We start from the raw sequence: 19,888 nt of genomic DNA on the forward strand, positions 1-19,888 counted from the left end.
TTTAAACAGTATGTAGATAGTACTGCCCCTACTCGCCATGTGATCCCAGGCAGTCACATACAGAACAGGATGGGGGATCAGGAGACATCAGCAGACCACAGGTGTGGATAAATGTTAAAGTGTGAGAAATGAACACAGAACCTGCGGGGCCTGATGGAAGGACCCTATAAGACATGTCTGTGTGGTAGACTCTCCTGAGATGGTAGAGTGGAAGGGGAAGGGCCTCCTCCATTACAAGTCTCAGGGCGCAGGATCGCCAGTGGGCTGGGAAAGTGATGCCTCTAGGTGAGATTGGTATTCAATGCCACAGTAAATTGATTTGTATTTTACAAGCACTGTAAATGCGAAGGATATTGAAAGGTAGCCTGGAAAAATTCAGTGTATGGGCATAGACTCATGCGCGCGCATGAGTGGCCAATGAACGATACCCGGCACTCCTCTCTCGGACTTAGCCACGCCCTTCATTAGTTCCTGAGGGGATTTTTCAGAACAGAGGTTATGGCAGTTTCACCATCCAATTCCAGTGAGTATGAGGGGAGCCCATGGAGTTTGAAACCACTCCTTTCTGCTCTCAGGGATGTGGGGAAAATAAGAGAATTTGGGTTGGCTTAGTAGCACTATTTTGTGAGTCTTAGCTTGAGTTCCCTCGGGATGGAGACCAACTGCTTCTTTTCCGAATCTTAGGGAAGTTGACACGTTTTCTCCCAACTGTCCTTATGGCTCCTTCCTCCATCTCCCGCTTGGGGCTTCTCTGGACTCTCATTTGCTGCATCAACAAATGAAGGTTCCCTGACTTGGCACCTCCTTATGCTGAACATCAGCAGACTCCATACTGAGCAGGATTTGGGAGTACAGCTGTTAATACCAATAATTATGTAACCGTACTCGTTGCCCTCTTAGAGCACACCGCAGAAAAATAGATTGATAAAAGTGAACAAAAATATAAACATCATATGTGGTAATGGCTCCCAAGCAGAGAATCTGAACCTTACAGCAGCCCCACCTAAGATTTATGAACAGGAAACCGGGAGGGGGAATGACATTTGAAGTGTAAGTAAAGAAATGTATCTAATAAAAAATTAAAAAAAACAAAAACAGACAAATAAACAAAGAAGTCTATGCTGTGAACATAATCAGAAAGATGATCTGATCTGCCTCTTTTGTTTGTGTGTGTGTGTGTGTGTTTTACCTTGACTTCCGTAGTCAATGGAGTTCAGATAACTGTAGGAATGCATTTTATGGTTTAGAGGCACTGATAGGATCATTCCTTTACTTATGCTCCCCCTACTAGTTTTCTTACACATATCTCATCAAGATTTAAGCTGTTATGCATCCATAAATCTTAATGCTTACTAAATCATTTTAACTTTCCTATTCTTTTCATCTTCTTAATATTCCTGGTACCTAAATAATACAATCCTGTCAAAGGTGTTTCAAATTTAGCTGGTAGACTGATAAGCCTCTTAAAACACATGACTTAGGAAACAAGCTAACCTACATTATGGCTGATTGGTGCATGGAAAAACAGATTAATTCTAAATTAAATATATTAGACTATTTAAAATAGTCCTGCTTTAATATTTGTAATCATATCAAACTTTAAATATAGGATTATAAAGCCTGTGATTTGACTGTACTATACTGCATTCTCCATATAGATTTATACATAAATTACTGAAAATTTCTTGGCAAAAACTTATTATGTGAGCACCTTTAAAACTAATACCACTGGGGCTTTTCCATTTAATGGGGATATGAACTGTATGTATAAATACAGGTAAAAGTAGATTTACACTTAGCAGCCAACTAAGTAAACTGGATGTAGTCACTTATATTCAATTGAGTAGTTGCTTGTAGAAGGGAGCGCAAACTGCAGATCAGGTATTTCAAGGAGCTCTCTTGGTATAAACTTAGCCCCAGCTAATTTGGCCATAGGGAATTCATGGTCCTTCTGATACTTGATCAGTCCAAGCCAAACTTCCTACACAAAAGGTCAGGATGCAGTTCCTCCTGTCTCTATGTCTTTTTTTATTAACTTGAGTATTTCTTATTTACATTTCGATTGTTATTCCCTTTCCTGGTTTCCAAGCCAACATCCCCCCAAGCCCTCCCACTCCCCTTATCTATGGGTGTTCCCCTCCCCATCCTCCACCATTACCACCCTCCCCACAACAATCACATTCACTGGGGGGTTTAGTCTTGGTAGGACCAAGGGCTTCCCTTTCCACTGGTGCTCTTACTAGGCTATTCATTTCTACCTATGAGGTTGGAGCCCAGGGTCAGTCCATTTATAGTCTTTGGGAAGTGGCTTAGTCCCTGGAAGCTCTGGTTGCTTGGCATTGTTGTTCATATGGGGTCTCGAGCCCCTTCGAGCTCTTTTAGTCCTTTCTCTGATCTTATCTGCCTCTTAAAATTCAGTTTTTATCAGGTGTGCTTCCTGGCCAAAGAAGTCAGATGAGTGCATGAGCAGCCCCTTTGAGGACAAGGCTTGGATTCCCAGGAGCAGACAAGGAACTCTGTGGGCATACTCCAAGGAAACTGGTGAGAACCACAGCCAACATTTTGGATCTTTGCAAATTTGCCTAAGTGTACATTGAAAGAAGAAACCTCTATTCTGGCAACTAGTGCTACATTCCTTAAGGAGAGCACAGCTCTGCCTGCTTCAAGCTCAAGCTTAGCTATCGGGAAGCTTCCCCCTGGGACTGGACCTTGGCACCTAACTCAGGACCACTTTACCTCACCTTGAGAGATAGACTTCCATCCACCCCAAGATAGACAAGACTTCCATCCACCCCACGACAGAGCTGGGGTTAGAGCAGCCAATTTCAGGCTCTGGAGCACACCAAGAATGCACACTCTAGTGTTTGTGGGCTGCAGGCAGAACTGAGCAGAGGTTTCTGTTGGCTTCCGTTTGGAGGACTGGGGTCCAAGAGTTGGCTCCAGTTCTCCTCCATTTGTAGGTAGCTGGTTCCTCTTGGTGCCCTGTGGTCTCTCTCTGCACCCTTCAAGTGTCTGTGACTTTAGGGTCCCTTTCATAAAGACAGCAATGTCATTACAATTGAGCCCACCTTTCAGGTTTCCTTGAATGGATCACATGGAAGGCATTGTCACCTACTAAGTGTCAGGGACTTCATCCTTCACCATATTAATTGGGTTACAACTTGTCCAAGTGAAGGTAGTGAAGAGAGACTCATAGGGTCAGAGCAAACATAACAGAACTATCTCACCATGCCCCATTCTAATTGGACCAGACTTTGTAAATGTGTCCCAGGTCTTTCTGGCACTGCTGTCCATCATTGTTCTCACAGTATAGCTCTGTCATTTACGGGGGGAAACTGAACAAAAGGCATCTCATCAGAAAGGAAGAACAAGGCAGTAGACTTGTAGATGGAATCCTGTTATAAATGGCAGAGACCCTAAGGAATCTGCTAAAGTTTAGCACTGAACAGTGAGTTATACAAGACCAATGAATATAAGCTCTGTCAGCAGAAATAAAGCATTTCTATATCCTAGCAGTAAACAAAACAAAATAGGGGAAAATTTTTATGTCGTACACCAACTTTTATAAAAACCAAAAATATTTTGTAAATAATTTGGCCAAACACACACTAAACTTTTAACTATAGCTTCTATTTTTGTTTGAAATCTAGGAAGTAAGTAAATTTCATCAAAATATTGCAGAATAATTCATAATCAACTGAATACATTTAGAAATCAACAGTATATAACTTGTAGGTTTTCATTACTCAGTATATAACTCAGAGGTTTTCAAACTCATATCGTAGGTTCTCTTTACCAATCAGAGTTTAGAAGTGCAGATAATGCTGTCTCCATGTAGTCACACATACTCTGTGAGAAGATTTAGAGAGTTAATTCTCTAACAGGAGGGTCCGCATCCCAATCTGGAGACAGAATTCCCTTCAAGAGGGTCTAAATCACCTGCAGGTATGAGTAGCCCCCTCAGAGGAAGGACTGAATCTCCTGCAGGAGAGAATGACAAAAATGAGAGGATCCATAGGAGGAGGGACTTAATTTCTTCTCTGATGGGACTGGAGCATCAGCAGGAATTTGACTCTGTAGTCTGTGAGATTATTTTCAGTATGATGTTCTGAGTTCCCTGAATCCACAGCTGGAGCACTGAGCCACCACTAGGAACACTGCACCTGGACCAGTTGTCAAAGGGAATTAAATACGAATTTCACTTCTTTGGCTTATAAAATCCCACCATGCTCTAGCTCCTTCCAACATCCACCCTTCACTGACCACCATCTCAGCTTCTCAATAAATCCTTCCTCTCCTTGATTTTCCAAGACTACCTACGTCTTATGAGCACCTACACACACACACACACACACACACACACACACACACACACACACACACACACACACGGCTTTGAAGGGATCAGATTTTTATTTTTAAGGCTGAAATGTTTCTATGACTTTCTCTGTAAACCCTCCTTCCCAGGTACTTTCCACGGCACCTTACTGACTGAAAGATAAAAGAGTCTCGAGTGTCAAGCTTGCATCCCTGGTAGTTCTCAGGTCTGGTGCTGATGGGCTCAGAGCCATGGGGTGTGTGTGGGTAGCCGGCCATGCCTTGCTGAGGCTGACTTGTCTTGGCTCTGCAGTATGTGAAGGAGTCTTCACAACCTGACTGTGGACTTTCTCCTTGCTGAGACTGTTTCTACCAGTTCTTGTTCTCTGTTCATTAATGGTGTTTCAGTGTGGGCAGGTAAATGCTGTTTTGAGGCAATTTTTTGGATCCTGGCTGCAGGTTAAAGAAAAAAAGGTAGTTGAATTGGAAACAGAAAATGCTGTTCTGTCCCTGAGATTGGCATAGGTAATCTCTGTCCTGTAGACTGATTGACTGATGAGACACATGTGAGTGTTTGCTTTGCATAGGCTACTGCAGTTGCAAAAGATTAAAAGAAAGGTAGCTTTCCTTTGATGGTTGGTCCCCGCCAGTGTGGTGCACACTTAGTGAGTCATCCACTAGTGGAACAGAGATTAATACTAAATTTTTCATCCTCGTGATCAGAAGTATTTAAGGAATAATCCATTAATGATACATCCAACAGTTGGGTCTGGACAACTTTGTTGTACTGTTTATGCATGATGAACTCATCCATATTAATTTTAATTAATCTATAGATATAGTAGTCACCTCCAACACCCAAAGACTTGGTCTAAATATGTGCAAACTCAGGTGATGAGATATGGTTTCTCAGACACCCCCACAGCACGCCACACTGCAGGGTGGATGCTGCACAGTTCAGGTGCAGACGTTTCCAGTTTGGCTGGGTGTTCAGTATACCCTTCATCTTCTCACAGGCTCTTCTGACACTCTTCTTACACAACCTCCACTGACACTCCAGTTGTTTATTTTCCTTGTATTTTTGTTTGAAGTGTAGTGCTCTTTTTACAGGGTCCCAATTCTTGAAGGCATTGGATCCCCTGCAGATAAACAGTCTGCCTTGTCTTAAATTGTTACGTGTGTGTGTGTGTGTGTGTGTGTGTGTGTGTGTACAGCCACATATTTCGTGATCCTACCCATAGCTGACCCACTCAGAACACATGCAGGAGGTGGGAACAAGAAATAAAAATAAAGGAGTAAAATGCTGGGTGCAAGGCAGTTGGGAGCAGAGCATCAGGAGGAAGAGTCCAGAGTCCAGGGTGGCAGGGTGTGAAAGTACAGCAGCAGCTTAAAGGGGCTGCCAGTTCTTAGGGTGTGGGGACCAGGTGTGTTAGGAGCACAGGGAGAAGTTGAATGTGATGAGCTTTCAAGTTTAACTACTGTCTGATCTCTGCAGTGCCATCCCTGGAAAAGTGATATAAGTAGTCCCTCGTGCCCTAGCCAAATCACAGACACTTTCACTGTCAGATCCCAGTGTGTTGGGGACCCCTACCATGGGAAGTCCTCAGGGGTGTAAGGAGCATGCACTGGTTTCCTTTGTGGTGTACTCACCATGAGTGAGGAAATATTTGTCTGCACCTCTTCTGGAAGCAGAGATAGTAAACATGGGTGACACTCCTGATAGCCTGTCTGTATAAAGTTTTGGCTTCAGTGGTGTTAGCTCTCTGGCTAAAAGATCTAATCTAACAAGTCCTAAGATTTCACAGATGAGGGAATTATGAAAGCAGTTAACTGAAATACATACTCTGCTATTCTGAATTTGAAACAGGCTTTAACCTGACACTCTTCCTCCTTATCCTCCCCAGACTTCTTACTTTTGTCTACATACATTCCTAGTGGCGTCTCTGAGGACCCAATTCTGACTTGTGACTGGGCCTGGGTCATGCTCATGGGTTGGGGAAGTAACAGATGACTACACTGGGGCCCTTTTATCCATTTAGCAAATGAAGTTCCACAGGTCATGATTATAACTCAGGATACATAACCTATTGCAAGAGATCCTCAGCTGAAATCACAGAACTCAGGAGGGACTAAAGACCACTGACTTGCAACATGATGTTCATCTTTCTAAACCCCTCAACATTTCACCAAATAACCGGTAATCTAGAGTACCCCAGCACACACTGAGAAGTGTAGAGAGAAAGACTTTCATGTCTATGTTCCTCTGCACATGAGAAAGAAGTTTCAGGACAGTAAATAGGTTTTGAGGGTAAGTTTCTCTTTTATAAACACCATTCTCTCTCTCTCTCTCTCTCTCTCTCTCTCTCTCTCTCTCTCTCTCTCTCTCTCTTTCTCTCTCTCTCCCTCTCTCTCTCTCCAGTTAAAATTATTTATTTTTATTTCACATGATTTGTGTTTTACCTGCATGTGCATCTGTGTGTGGCTGTCAGATATCTTAGGAGTTTTGCGTGTGGGGGCAATTCCAGTTAAAACCGTCAGAACAAAGAGGAAATGCAGCATCAACAGTAGCAATCAGGTCACTCTCCTTAGTACCCTGTGGATGTACCTGCCCTTGTGGCTACAGTCTTCTTTGTGAATGCATGCCATGCATGCACTGCACTACAGCTGTGATGCTGGTGTCCTATGGCTACCAGAGTACCTGCATCTTGCCTTGTCTACAGAATACTGGCATCCAGCCCTGTCTCCAGGCAAGCATGCTGAGGACGAAACATTAGCCACATGTAAACAACATGGGATTTGTAAGTACACAAAGAATATGATTTCCTATGAAATCTGCATTATAAAAGGAGGGTAGCATGAAGTAGAGAGATGCTATAGACTAGGACTCCAGTTACACAGTGGTTTCCATATGGATTTGTCAGACATGACTAGGAAGGGTGCTGGGAACCTGTGCAGACTTGGACAAACACAAATGCTTTTCTGTAATGGGATCCAAGAGGAAAACAGTATCAGATGAAAGTTCCTTACCCAAGGATGACCTCTCTTCAGTGAGAAGGCCAGAGTTATGTGTGGCTTCCATCTCAAGACCTCGGGTCGAATGTGTGAGTCAGGTGTCCTTGTGCCTGCTGTTCTCCAGTGCTTTTAACAAGAAGGCTCCCTCCTTCAAATTGGCAAGCTTGAGGGTGGCGAGGTCTGTCCCTGCTGTGGTTGGATTATGGTCATCCAACAAGGGTGTACATGAGTATATGTGCACTGTGTGTATTATGCAGTGACAACAAAACACGAAGAGGGTAAGATATTCTAGATCTTGAGTTGCACATGACTGTGAGCTGACTTGGAAGTGTTGAAAAACAAGTGAAGGTCCTCTGCAAAGGCAGCCAGTGCTCTGAAATCCTGAGCTTTCTCTCTAGTTCCTGCTCTGTAGGTTTCTCGTGTCCTGTTGATTACTGTCTTCTCTACTAGCCTGTTCCACAGGAATCAGTCTTATGATTGTGTAGCATCACAACACCAAAAATACTTAAATCTCTGACTGGATGCCCTGACTGATTTTTCCACAGGATAAAAGTCGACTACATTTGTGTTTGATTATTAACAGTGCCTCTGGAAATAAACTCAGATCATCAGCTATTCCTTTCACCTCTGAACCATCTCAAAAGCTCACACTATATATTCTGTTCTGTCCTCAGTGTACCATGTATTGCCATAATCACCAGCATTGTTAAAGCAAGCCAAAGGAGATTTATAAAATCTTCAGATTTTGAAATTTACATTCACACATAGCTTGTGCTACACATCATTAATCCCCCTTTCAGGAGAGAGGTCTCTTTACTGTCCAAATCACACTTGTGTACAGGGTGAGTTTTAGGACAGCTTCAGTTTGTGGTAACACTCTGTCTCAAATTAAGCACACAACAGCAACAACCCAACCACACTCTCACAGAAACACATTCATGGAACACACACACACACACACACACACACACACACTCACACACACACACTCACACACACACACACACACACACACACACACACACACACACACACACACACACGAGCACTTTCCAGTTTCTACCCTTCCCATTCCTCAAGTGAGCATTCAGTGTAACTGTACTTTAATCTCACCTACCTCAGTCCTTCCAGTCTGTAGGCTTCTCTTAAACCCTCAGGAATTGGCAACTGACATCAGGCCGGTTTCTGCTTGCTGGTGGGGAAATTGGGTTGTGTTGCTTTGTTAATCTGTACTCCCTTAGCCAACTTCCCCAGGCCCTGAGAAGATTCCATTAACCTCCTTCAGAGTACTTCAGTGTTTTTAAGTCATACTCAACAAAAAAGGAACCATTAGGTTTGATTGCAGCATTTAGGATTGTGTGTTGAGTAGGTACCAGAAGAATGTACACTGTTTATGAAGTAGGTCTGTGAGTAAGGGCTAGGTGTAATTTTATCTGCTGAGTGAGTGAGTGTTTGCTCCATATCGTTACCCATTTTGGCTTCTGTGGTATTTTTATTCCTATAGACTAAACGGTTTGAGTTTGTGTTGGCTTCTTCTGTGATTTCAGTATCCAGCACCTCTGGACTTATCCTATAAGTATGACCAGATTAACAGGGCTGTTGATTTTCCATGGAGATGCTTGTTTACATTTTTACTTAATCCACATCTTATGTTCAAGAGGAGGGAGAGCAGCTTGCTGGCTTTGCAGCAACACACATTGACCCAGGGTGAAGGGTCTCTCTGTTACTTATTCAAATTCCTGAATCACCATGACATTTTGCATGAGCTATCCTCCACTGTCTCGGGCAGTTGAGTACTCCTTTCCCAGTTGCTGACTCTGTTTGGGAAAACTTAGGAGGTGTGCCCTTGCTGGAGAAAGAATGCCAGTGGGGCTGGGCTTTGAGGTTTTAGTGCTCTGCACCACTCCCTGTGCACTCTCTGCTTTGTACTTGTAATTCCAGATTTGAGTCCTCTGCTTCCTGCTCCATCCACTGTGCCCTGTATTCATGGAACTTAACCTATGGTAACAGGTGGTCTGTGAAATAGGATCACTAATCGCCTACATGTTTTATAGTTTGCTGTGCTCATGGCATTTCTGTCACAGAAATACAAAGGTAACTAATGCAGAAGGGGATGTAATAGAGCAGACTCTTGCTCTGTGATACCTGACCATGCCAGTTTGTGCTTGTTACTTGTTTTGGAAAATATGCAAGAATTCAGAACTTTGAACTAGAAGTGGCCCAGTGCTCTAAGAAGAGTTTAATGGGGTATACTGGCAGGAGCTTGGGAGTCAGGAGTGCCAAGACCTATCCAGAATGTGGAAGCCCAGGACAAGGGGATTCAGAAGGCAACAATATTTGTAACTGGTCTGGGATAGTTTGTATGATGCTTTTACAAAAATGTGGCTTCCTTCAGCCCACATCCTAAAAACCTACCTGAGGCTAAATTAAAAAGTAATAAACAAATTTCTTCGGTGAAAATTTGAAGAGAGCCCAGTATGGCCTCTGTTATACTGAGGTATAGGACTTCAATGAAAAAGAGCAAATGGGGCAAATAGAAATGCAAAATGTAGAGTTTACAGAGAAAAGGACACTGGGAAGATTAATATTATAGCCAATGCCTAGGCCAGAAGAGAGCCTGCAATTACTTAGGAGATTAGAACCTTAATAAGAGGCCATGTCTCCTCAGGTGATGACATCACTCAATTAACCTCGTAATCTGTGGTAGAAAGTGACTTACTTAGGGTTTTCCTGCTATTAACAGACACCATGACCAATGCAAATCTTATAAGAAGAACACTGCTTTGGGTTTGGCTTACAAGTTCAGCAGTTTGGTTCATTATCATCAAGGTGGGAGCATGGCAGCATCTAGGCAGACATGGTACAGGAGGAGCTGGGTGTTCTACATCATCATCTGAAGGCCGCTACTAGAAAACTGATTTTCATGCAGCTAGGACAAGAAACATAAGGGTCACATCTACAGTGACACACTTCCTCAATCAAGGCTACACCTATCCAATGAGGGCTCATCTGCAAATAGTCCCACACCGTGGGCTCAGCATATTCAAATCAAAACAGGCACATTAGGCATTTTCAGTTCCTGAAATCACCTGTGATCAGAAGCTGCTGCTACTGTGGGTCATAGGGCCCAGGGCTTTCCAAAAGTCAGGCATCTTCTCATGTACTCTCATCAGTCACTGGGAGTAAGGAAGCTCAGCAAAGGACTGCTGTGTGGGCTGAGAAAACTGAGAAAGTCTGCTTGGGAAGTTGTGTCAATCTTCATCTCCACATCGAGATGGCATGGGGGTTACCTGACCTTACCTGACCAGTTTTCATGTTTGGTACCCCTGGATCATATTCATTGTCAGGTAGGAAAGTGTTATTTGGCACCCAGTGTCATGTTGTGCTATCATGTACCCAAAGTTGATAGATGACTTAAGAATGTAGGCTTGAAAGGTATCCAGTTTCTAATCTGGGAAGGAGAACAGCAGGCCTGAGAGGAAGAGGCCTCATGTGCAGAGGGATGTACCATGTGTACATGGTTGGGAGAAGCTCAGAGAAGGTTAGTCAAACCTGTCTATCCAGTAGAGGTCAGTTAACTGTGAAACTATCACTAACAGTAAAGGTAACTTTGAACTCTGAGGAGGAGAAGGTTTGTTGCCATTGTTTGTGGACCATGCTTCAGAGGTGATGAGACACAGAGAAACTGTGTCTTGGGTTCATGCCACGAAGCGTGCTAGCTGAGCACTTCACATCTTAAGTTGTGTATGTCGTCAGGGCCCTTACACAAAGGTGATCTAGTGACAGTGTCTTGCTTTATTTGTACCAATCACATGAATTTAAATTTCCTACTTGTTCTTGTTCTTAAAAACTCACTGATTACTTTTAGCTGAGACTCCTGGGAGACTTTTCTCTCACATGCTGTAAGTTTTAAAGATTTGGTGATTAACATAAATAACTATTCATAGGTCAACACAGGGCCCACACTGACCTCACCTTGCTATCTGGAACTGTTACTCTTGAGCCAAGGTTCTCAAGGGTCTCTGCCTCAGAAAGAAATGTGGTAAAGTGATTTCATAATCTATTCACATTCCTTGTGTCATCCAGAACATCTGCTAGAATGAGAGGATCCTTCTCTGCTCAGGACAATGTAGGTAATGATTCCCCAGGAGGAAAGAAAGGGCCACTACCTGCCTCTGTGGGGCAGTCCCTGGTGTTCACGGTAATGTCACCCAACAGTCCCACCTTGAATCTGCTGTTCCACTTGAGCATGGAGCCTCCTTTTATTCTGGGAGATAAACAGGAATCTCCAGCTAGGAACAGTGGTCCAAACATGAGGTTAAGTGAAGGCAGTTAGAATGGGGTATATACATTAAGGGTTTCTGATTGAATGATTCTGAACTTAATGTACTTCCTACTAGAATCATCTGTAAGTGATATGTAAGATTTGTATTAAAGTGTACCTTTAGGTCCAAGATTTCATGGTAGGTCAATGCCCTACACTCTCTTAAAGATAATTTAAGAACTGCATAAAGAAGAGAAAATACTGATCAGAAAATGTTCCTAGGTGTACAGGACTGGTTTACATGTGCAAGTCTCTGTGCTCAACTCCAAGAGCACACAATATGCATTAGAAAGTAGATGATAAGAACTCTCTTTCTTTCTCTCTCTCTCTCTCTCTCTCTCTCTCTCTCTCTCTCTCTCTCTACCTCACTTTCGATCTATCACTCTCTCATGGGTGTGTGTGTGTGTCTGTGTGTGTGTGTGTGCATGTGTTTGTGAAGCTGTGTCTGTGTGTCTGTCTGTCTGTCTGTCTCTCTCTCTCTTTCTCTCTCTCTCTCTGTCTCTCTCTCTCTGTGTGTGTGTGTGTGTGTTTGTGTGTGTGTGTGTGTGTGAAGGTGAGCTGAGGGTCTGCATGCCGAGTTGGAAAAAGGATCCCATGTTGATTGACTCCCACCTTGACAAGTATCTTGTTGTTGGGATGACCAGCATGTGACTATTGGGACAAGATAGAAGTATTTACAAAGCCAACAGTTTTGACCGATTTATGCAAATTAGGGCAGATTTGAGAGTACACTTAAGAGTTTTAAACTTTGTTTGAAAAAACAAAAAACAGTGTTCTTGGAAGAGTTCCTTTGGAGTAGACCGCCAAAGGCCAAATTTTATCTGATTGTTGGTGAGCACCTGTAGGTTTTTGTGTTCCTTCTGTAGTATCCCTTAGGTTTGGGTCAGACAATGTAAACCTTATCATTTCCACTGTATTTAACATCTCAAATGATGTCCAACATTCTAGGTGCCAATCCACAAATGCCCACTCCTACATCTTCTCCCTCCTCCCTCCATTTTGCCACTATGATGCTGCTCCTAAACTCACCCAACGTTTCGAAACCCACCACTCCAGCCTCCTCCTATGTTCGAGCATCACATCTCCACAGGACCAAGGGCCTTCCATCCCATTGGTTTCAAATAATGCCATCCTCTGATATATATTGGTTGGTGGTCTATTTTCTGGAAGCTCTGGGTCATCAGCCAGCATATATTGTTCTTCCTCTATTGCAGGACCTCCTCTGTCACAGGAAATCCACTGTTTAAGCACCACCACTACCTCAGGAAGTCCACTGTCTATGTGTCAACTCCACTGTTACAGGACCACAAGTGTCTCAGCACTTCAACTATCACAGCACTTCTACTGTTCAGGAGCTCAAGAGTCTCAGCATCTCAAGTGTCACAGGACCTCCTTTGTCCAAGAACTGGACTGTCCAAGCAACACTACTATTGCAGGACTTCCACTGTAGGAGCACTGCAACTGTCTCAGGACACCCACTGTCCTATAACCTCCACTATCCCAGGAATTCCACTGTCGTAGCACCACCCGTAGCAACTAAAGTGTTTCAGGACATCAACTGAAGCAAGATCTCCCATGATGCTGCAACTTCACTGCCACAGGATCTCTACAGTGACAGGAATACCCCTGTATCAGCAATTCCAATTTTGCAGGACCTCCACTGTAGCAGAACCTTCAATTGTGCAGCAGCTCCCCTGTAAGTAGATTGACCACCACGATCTCAGTGCCTCCACTTTCAAAGGACCTTCACTGTCACAGAACCGGCGCTATTTCAGTGCCTCCACTGTCGCAGGACCTACCTCTTCACAGGATCTGCACTGTTGCAGCAACTGTAATTTCAATTTTTCAAAGTCATTGCTGGTTATTAGATTTGAGGCTGAATGAAATGTGATGCTACTTTTGACAGCATAAGAATTTGTTCTATAGCTCTTGTGATAAATGCCGTGTGTGCTAGGACCAGTAACCTATGGAAGACTTCATGAGCTCATACCACTCTCCACCTCACTTTGTGGAAGCTGGTGTTTTTAGAGTGTGATAAACTTCAGGTGAATGGATTCATTCAGCTGCACCACGCTCTATAGTGTGCTACACAGCAGTCATATTGAGTCCTTGCTGGGAAGAGAAGAAATCCAGAAGAGGGAGAAGGCTTGGGTTGGGGGAAGAATCATAAAATACTTAGAGGATATAAGAAGGTAAGAATTATGGGGAACTGGAAAACAGAGCCAGAGGAAGAATGAGCACAGAGCAAACTGGGAAGGACAAAGTACAAAGGCACATGGGTTTTGCCATCTGCGTGTTCTCTGGACAATCTCCCTTGGCCTCATTTCTGGGAGAAAACTCTTCCTCCACCCCCTTGTAATGTTTCATTCTTGAAGGAAAGCAGCAACACAACTTCATCAGTGAATTTCCCCATTGGAATTGGTTCATCCTTTAATGCCTCTGGGAAATCCCCAGCAGGGGAATGTCCTGCTCTCTGCTGAGAGACAGCAGGAAAGTAGGTTGTCCTCTGTTTTCTCGTTGCTACAGCTCTTCTAAGTGTGGATGATTGTTGAGTGAAGACACAGGACACTTCTGGTGTGTATGTATGCTTTGTTCACTATGGGTGTTGTCGGGAGTGTCCTGAAAAGAAGAAGGGCATGCCCAATGGCTCTTTGCTTCCTCTTTGACTAGCCTTATGATCATAGAGATACACTAGGCCATTGGAAGATGAGGAGAACAATGTGTCTATGTTGTGTTCACTTCTATTCCTATTTAGTCCTAGAGGGAAATCAGCAAGGGTAGAGAATGGGACCGTAACTGGACAAAGCTGCTGAGCCTGTGTTGTGAAGCAATTCCTGTGTATAACTTGCTGTTACATTAAGCAATAGGATGCCATGTTCTGTTTATACCTTTTTGATGCAATGAATCTATAATATTTTACCTCAAACCTCAATATATTACGTTTCTTCCTCTTTTGGAGTATCTGGCATGGGAGGGATCACTTCTTCATAAGGATTTGTGAACCTCTTCTGGTTTTATTGACCAGGGGTACATCATCACCTCTGAGACTGTCAGCCCATAGTTTGGATTGACTTTTATTAAGAGGCTAAGCTGCCTCTTCTGACACCCCACAGTGAGCAGGGTACACACCTGCTACAACCTGTCTTCTGAACTGTTGTATGACAACAGAGTCAAATACAAGAGTGAAATATAAGCCTACTCCTAAGATCCATATATTGTTGTTTTTTTTTTTTTTTTGCACCATCATAAAGTTGTCCTAGGAAGAGATCAGGTGCACCAATAGGGTAAGCACCATGCTGCCAGTTCAGCATTTGCCCAGGTTTGTCTTGAGTTGAAGGCCAAAGTCGATGCTTTTGACTTTTCCGTTCTTCTCTAACAAAATATAATCTGGTTTCAGGTCACTGTGAACTTATACAGTGCCCATAGCCATAGATAAAGCCTGCTAACATTTGCCTAAATATTTCCTTGGCTCCTTCCTCCTCTCGGTGGAAAGATTTTCAGATGTATTTGTAAAGCTCTAAAATTTCAACCAGTTTCACGATAAGTTATTAGAATTGTCTCAGACTCAATTGGAGAAGCAAGATGATGTTGGGGTGGATGAAAAACTTCATTATATTTGCCATGGTCATGTTTGGCTGGCACCATTGCTTCTTCTTTGCATGCACTTTGATAACCCCTGTATCAGAACTTCCACTGTCCCAGCACCTGAACTATCCCAAGACCTCCACAGTCAAAGGACCAATATTGTGGTAGGGTGTCTGTGGTCAGGCAACTCCTCTGTCTCAGACCCTCCAAATTGCAAGACCTTTACGGGCACTGGAAGTCACTGTGCCTAAACTTCCACTGTTGGAGTACCTCAAGTATAACAAAGACCTCTACTATTGTACAACCCCCTTGTCATAGCACGTCTATTGTTACAAAGTAGTCCACTGTCAAAGGACCTCCAGGGTCTCAATCTCTCCACTGTTACAGGATCTCTACTGTCTTAGGACCACTGCTGTTGGAGGACCTCCTGTCTCTCATCAACTTCAGTTTGTTGGAGCTCTCCTATCAGAGGACATTTACATTTTCTGTACTTCCAGTGTCACAGCTGTTATAAGAACCTCCATTCTCACAGGACCTCCAGTGCGTCAGTACCTCCACTGTCCAAGGATTTTTATATTGTAGGACCTCTACTGTCCTACAGAATGTCCACTGTCGCTAGATTTCCACTGTCACAACACCGCAACCATTACAAGAACTGCAATTTTGGCATGACCTCCAGTGTTCCAGCCCCTCCAGTGTCATAGGACCTCCACTATCACAGGACGTCCACTGTCTCACCAAGGCCAATTTAAAGGACCTCTACTATAACAGGATATCCACTGTAGCTGGACTTACACTGTTGCAGTACCTCAACTGTTGCAGGACCAACAAGGTTGCAGGACATAGACCCCCTCAGCAGCTAGAATTTGCAGGACCTCTACTGGCACAAAAATTCCACAGTTGCTGGAGCTCCACTGTCACTGCAAATGCACTGTCTCATGATATTCACTGTTGCTGGACCAGTAGTGTGGCAGCACATCCATTTTTGCCAAGCCCCTCCACTGACGCAAGACTTCCACTTTTGTAGCACCTTCACTGTCCAAGCAAACCAACTCCTGCAGGATCTCCATTGTCTCAGGGCATTCACTAATGCCAGCTCTCCAATGTTGTAGGATATCCACTTTCACAACAGCTAGAATCTTGCAGGACCTCTACTGGCAAAGACAGTCCACTGCTGCTGGCTCTCTACAGTCAGTGCCAATGCATCGATTCATGACCTCCATTGTCACATGACCTCCACTTTTGTAGGACCGTCACTGTCCAGGCAAACTGCAGGATCTCCAGTGTCTCAGGACATTTACTGGTGCAGAGCCTCCCTTTATTCCAGACTTCAACTATTCCAAGGTCATCTACAATGTCTTAGGACCTCCAATATTGCAGGACCTCAAATGTCCCAGGACCTCAGGTGACATAGCACCTCCATTGTCCCAACACCCTTACTGTCCCAGAACCTCAATTTTCCCATGACCTATTCAGTTGCATGACCTCCAAAGTTGGAAGAACTGCACGGTATGAGAGCCTCAACTGTTGTAGGACCTCCAATGTTGTAGGAACACAATATTCCTACACTGGACCTACACTGTCCATCACCTTCACTTTCCTAGCACCTCCACTCTCACAGGACCTACACTGTTGCAGGAACTCCATTGTCTGAGCACCTGCATGTCTCAGGACCTCGAATGATCCAGAACCCCTAATGGTGCAGGACCTCCACTGTCACCAGACTTCCACTGTCTCAGGACATCCACTCTATCACCAACTAGACTTTTGCAGAACTTCTACTGGAACAGGATCTCCATTGTGGCTGGTCTTACATTGTCTAAAGCCTCCACTATCACAGACTTTCAGATGAATTTGTAAAGCTGTAGAACTTCAAAGAGCTCCATGAGAAGGTATAGACATGTCTCAGACTCAATTCCTTGGTGAAGCAATATGAATTTGGGGTGGATTAATATCTTCATTATATTTGCCATGGTCTGGTCTGGGTGGCATCCTTGCTGCTTCTTTCCATGCATTTTGATAACCATTGTAGCAGTACTTCCACTGTCCCAGAACCTGCACTACCCTAAGAACTCCCTTGTCACAGGACATCCACTGTGGTAGTACTTCGGCTGTCAGGAAACTCCACAGACTCAGTACCTCCAAACTGCAAGATCTCTACTGGCACAGGAATTCTACTGTCCCTGAACATCCACTGTCACAGCACTTCAACTGTTTCAAGGACCTCTATTGTCGCAATACCTCCTATATCACGGTTATAAGGACCTGCATTGTCAAAAGACCTCCATTGTCTCAGCCCTTCCACTTTCTCAGGACCTCCAAGCTGCAGGAACTCTACTGGCACAGGTTATCCATTGACACTGCTTTTCCACTGTTGCAGGACCTCAACTGTTATAAGGACCTCCACTGTGGCAGGACCTTCAGTGTCTCATCAACTTCACGGTGAGCAACACCAATGTGCAAGACCTCTACTAGCACAGGATATGCACAGTATCTATACTTAGACTGTTGCAGTACCTTAACTGTTGCAGGACCTCCAATTTAGAACATGCACTCTTTTAGCACCAAGACTTTTGCAGGACCTCTACTGGCACAATATTTCCTCTGTTGTTGGACCTCCACCGTCAGTTCAATGGCACTGACTCATGACATCCACTGTTGCAGGACCTCCAATGTTGAAGGATGTTCACTGTTGCAGGGCATTCCCTGTCAAAGGACCTCTGTTGATGCGGGATCTCCACTTTCACTGTTCTAGCAAACCAACTATTGCAGAACCTACAGTGTTGGAACAACTGCATTGTATCAGGACATTTACTGTTGCATGACCTGTAGAGTGGAAACACCCCCATTTTTACCAGATCTCAGCTGTCCCAGGCCCATCTCCACTGACTGAGGACCTCCAATAATGCAGGACATCCAATATTTCAGGACCTCAAATGTGCCAGGACCTCAACTGATGAAGGATCTCCAATATCGCAGCACCAAAACAGTCACAGGACCTCCATTGTCCCATCACCTTTACTGTCCCAGCACCTCCACTCTCACATAACCTACAATGGTGCGTAAACTCCAATGTCCGAGGAACTGCACTGTCTCAGGACCTCGATTGTTCCAGAACCTCCAATGGTGCAGGACCTCCACTGTCACCAGATCTCCACTGTCTTAGAACATCCACTCTATCACCAACTTGACTTGTGTAGAACCTCTCCTGGCACAGCATCTCCATTGTGCCTGGTCTGACATTGTCTCAAAACTTCAGCTATCACAGGAATTCCACTGTAGCAGGACCTCCTCTGTCTAAAGACAACCCCTATTGCAGGACCTTTACTGTGCAAGGAACTCCACTGTTGCAGGACATCCATTCTTGCAACACCTGCATTGTCTCAGGACCTCCACTGTACCAATCCCATCTCCAATGTCTCAGGACGCCCACTCTTTCAGGACCTCCACTGTTGCATGATCTTGAATGTAAAAGGACCTTCGCCTTCTCAGTGCCTCCACTGTTGCACGAACTACAATGTCTCTCAGTGCCTCCACTGTTGAAGGACCTACAATGTCACGGGTGCTGCACTGTTTTATCAACACCACTATCACTTATTACAAGGCTTTGCTGGTTATTTATTTTGAAGTTTAATGGAGAATGATGTTACTTTTGACAAAATAAGAATTTGTTCCAAACCGCTTGTGATTAATTGCCATATGTGCAAGGATCAGTTGCCCCTAGAAGATTGCATGAATCCATAGGCCTCTAGACCTCACCTTGTGGGAACCGTTTCCTTTTGGTGGTGATACCGTCCTGGTAAAGGCATGGGGTAACAGGACAACTCTGAAGTCTGGGGTACACATCAGTCATATTGAGTCCTTGTTCGGAAGAGGAGAAATCTAGAAGAGGGAGAAGAATTGGCAGAAGAATCATACAGTACTTAAAAAGTTAAGACAGAAACGATTTTGCAGAAATGGATACCAGAGACAGAGCTAAGCAACACAGAGCAAACTGGATAGAACAAAGCACAAAGGTACCTGTCCTTGCCTGCCTGCCGCTTATTTTTTGGATGCTGTCTCCAGCCCTCATTTCTCAGGAGAGATACTGTCCTGTCCCAGGAGAGTTTTCTTGCTTGATTGAGCACAGGAACACTGCTTCATTTGGATATTCCTAATTTCTTGGACCATCCCTTGAATCCTTTTAGCCAGCCACTGATGGGGACAGACTCGCCCTCTCCTCATGCACAGAGAGATAATAGGTTGTCTTCTGTGTTCTCATTGATGCTTCTGTTCGGCCTGAGGCTGCTTGTTGAATGAAAGAAGAAGACACTCTGACATGTATGTTTTGTCCAGGTCATCTGTAGTGGCCTGAGAAGAAAGCCAGTCCCAGTGGTTCTTCTGAAAGCTCTATGACTAGAATATGGACAAAGGCATAAATGAGGCCATGGGGTTGACAAGACCAATGTGTCAATGGTGGGTTGGTTTCCACTCTCTGCAGTCCAGTCCTAGAGGGACAGCAGCATAATCATTAAGGGTAGGGAATGGAGCCATTACTAGACTCACTGTCTGAGCCTGGGTATGAAGCCAGGCATCAGAATAGCCTGTCCTTCCAGTAAGCAGTTGGATGCCATGAACCGCTTAGACTTTCTTTGATGTAAAGAATCTTTG

At 44.1% G+C, this 19,888-nt stretch overlaps 1 long non-coding RNA gene across 1 annotated transcript; it reads left to right on the forward strand.

The window, feature by feature from the left end:
- Nucleotides 1–396: 396 nt before the first annotated feature.
- Nucleotides 397–18,270, forward strand: LOC134485072 (uncharacterized). The gene is made up of 3 exons (XR_010062944.1): nucleotides 397–523; nucleotides 2,419–2,541; nucleotides 12,868–18,270. It is a non-coding gene; the product is annotated as an uncharacterized LOC134485072 (long non-coding RNA).
- Nucleotides 18,271–19,888: the final 1,618 nt, after the last annotated feature.

This window comes from Rattus norvegicus, chromosome 1, assembly GCF_036323735.1.
Source record: "Rattus norvegicus strain BN/NHsdMcwi chromosome 1, GRCr8, whole genome shotgun sequence".
In the NCBI taxonomy this organism is placed as follows: domain Eukaryota; kingdom Metazoa; phylum Chordata; class Mammalia; order Rodentia; family Muridae; genus Rattus; species Rattus norvegicus.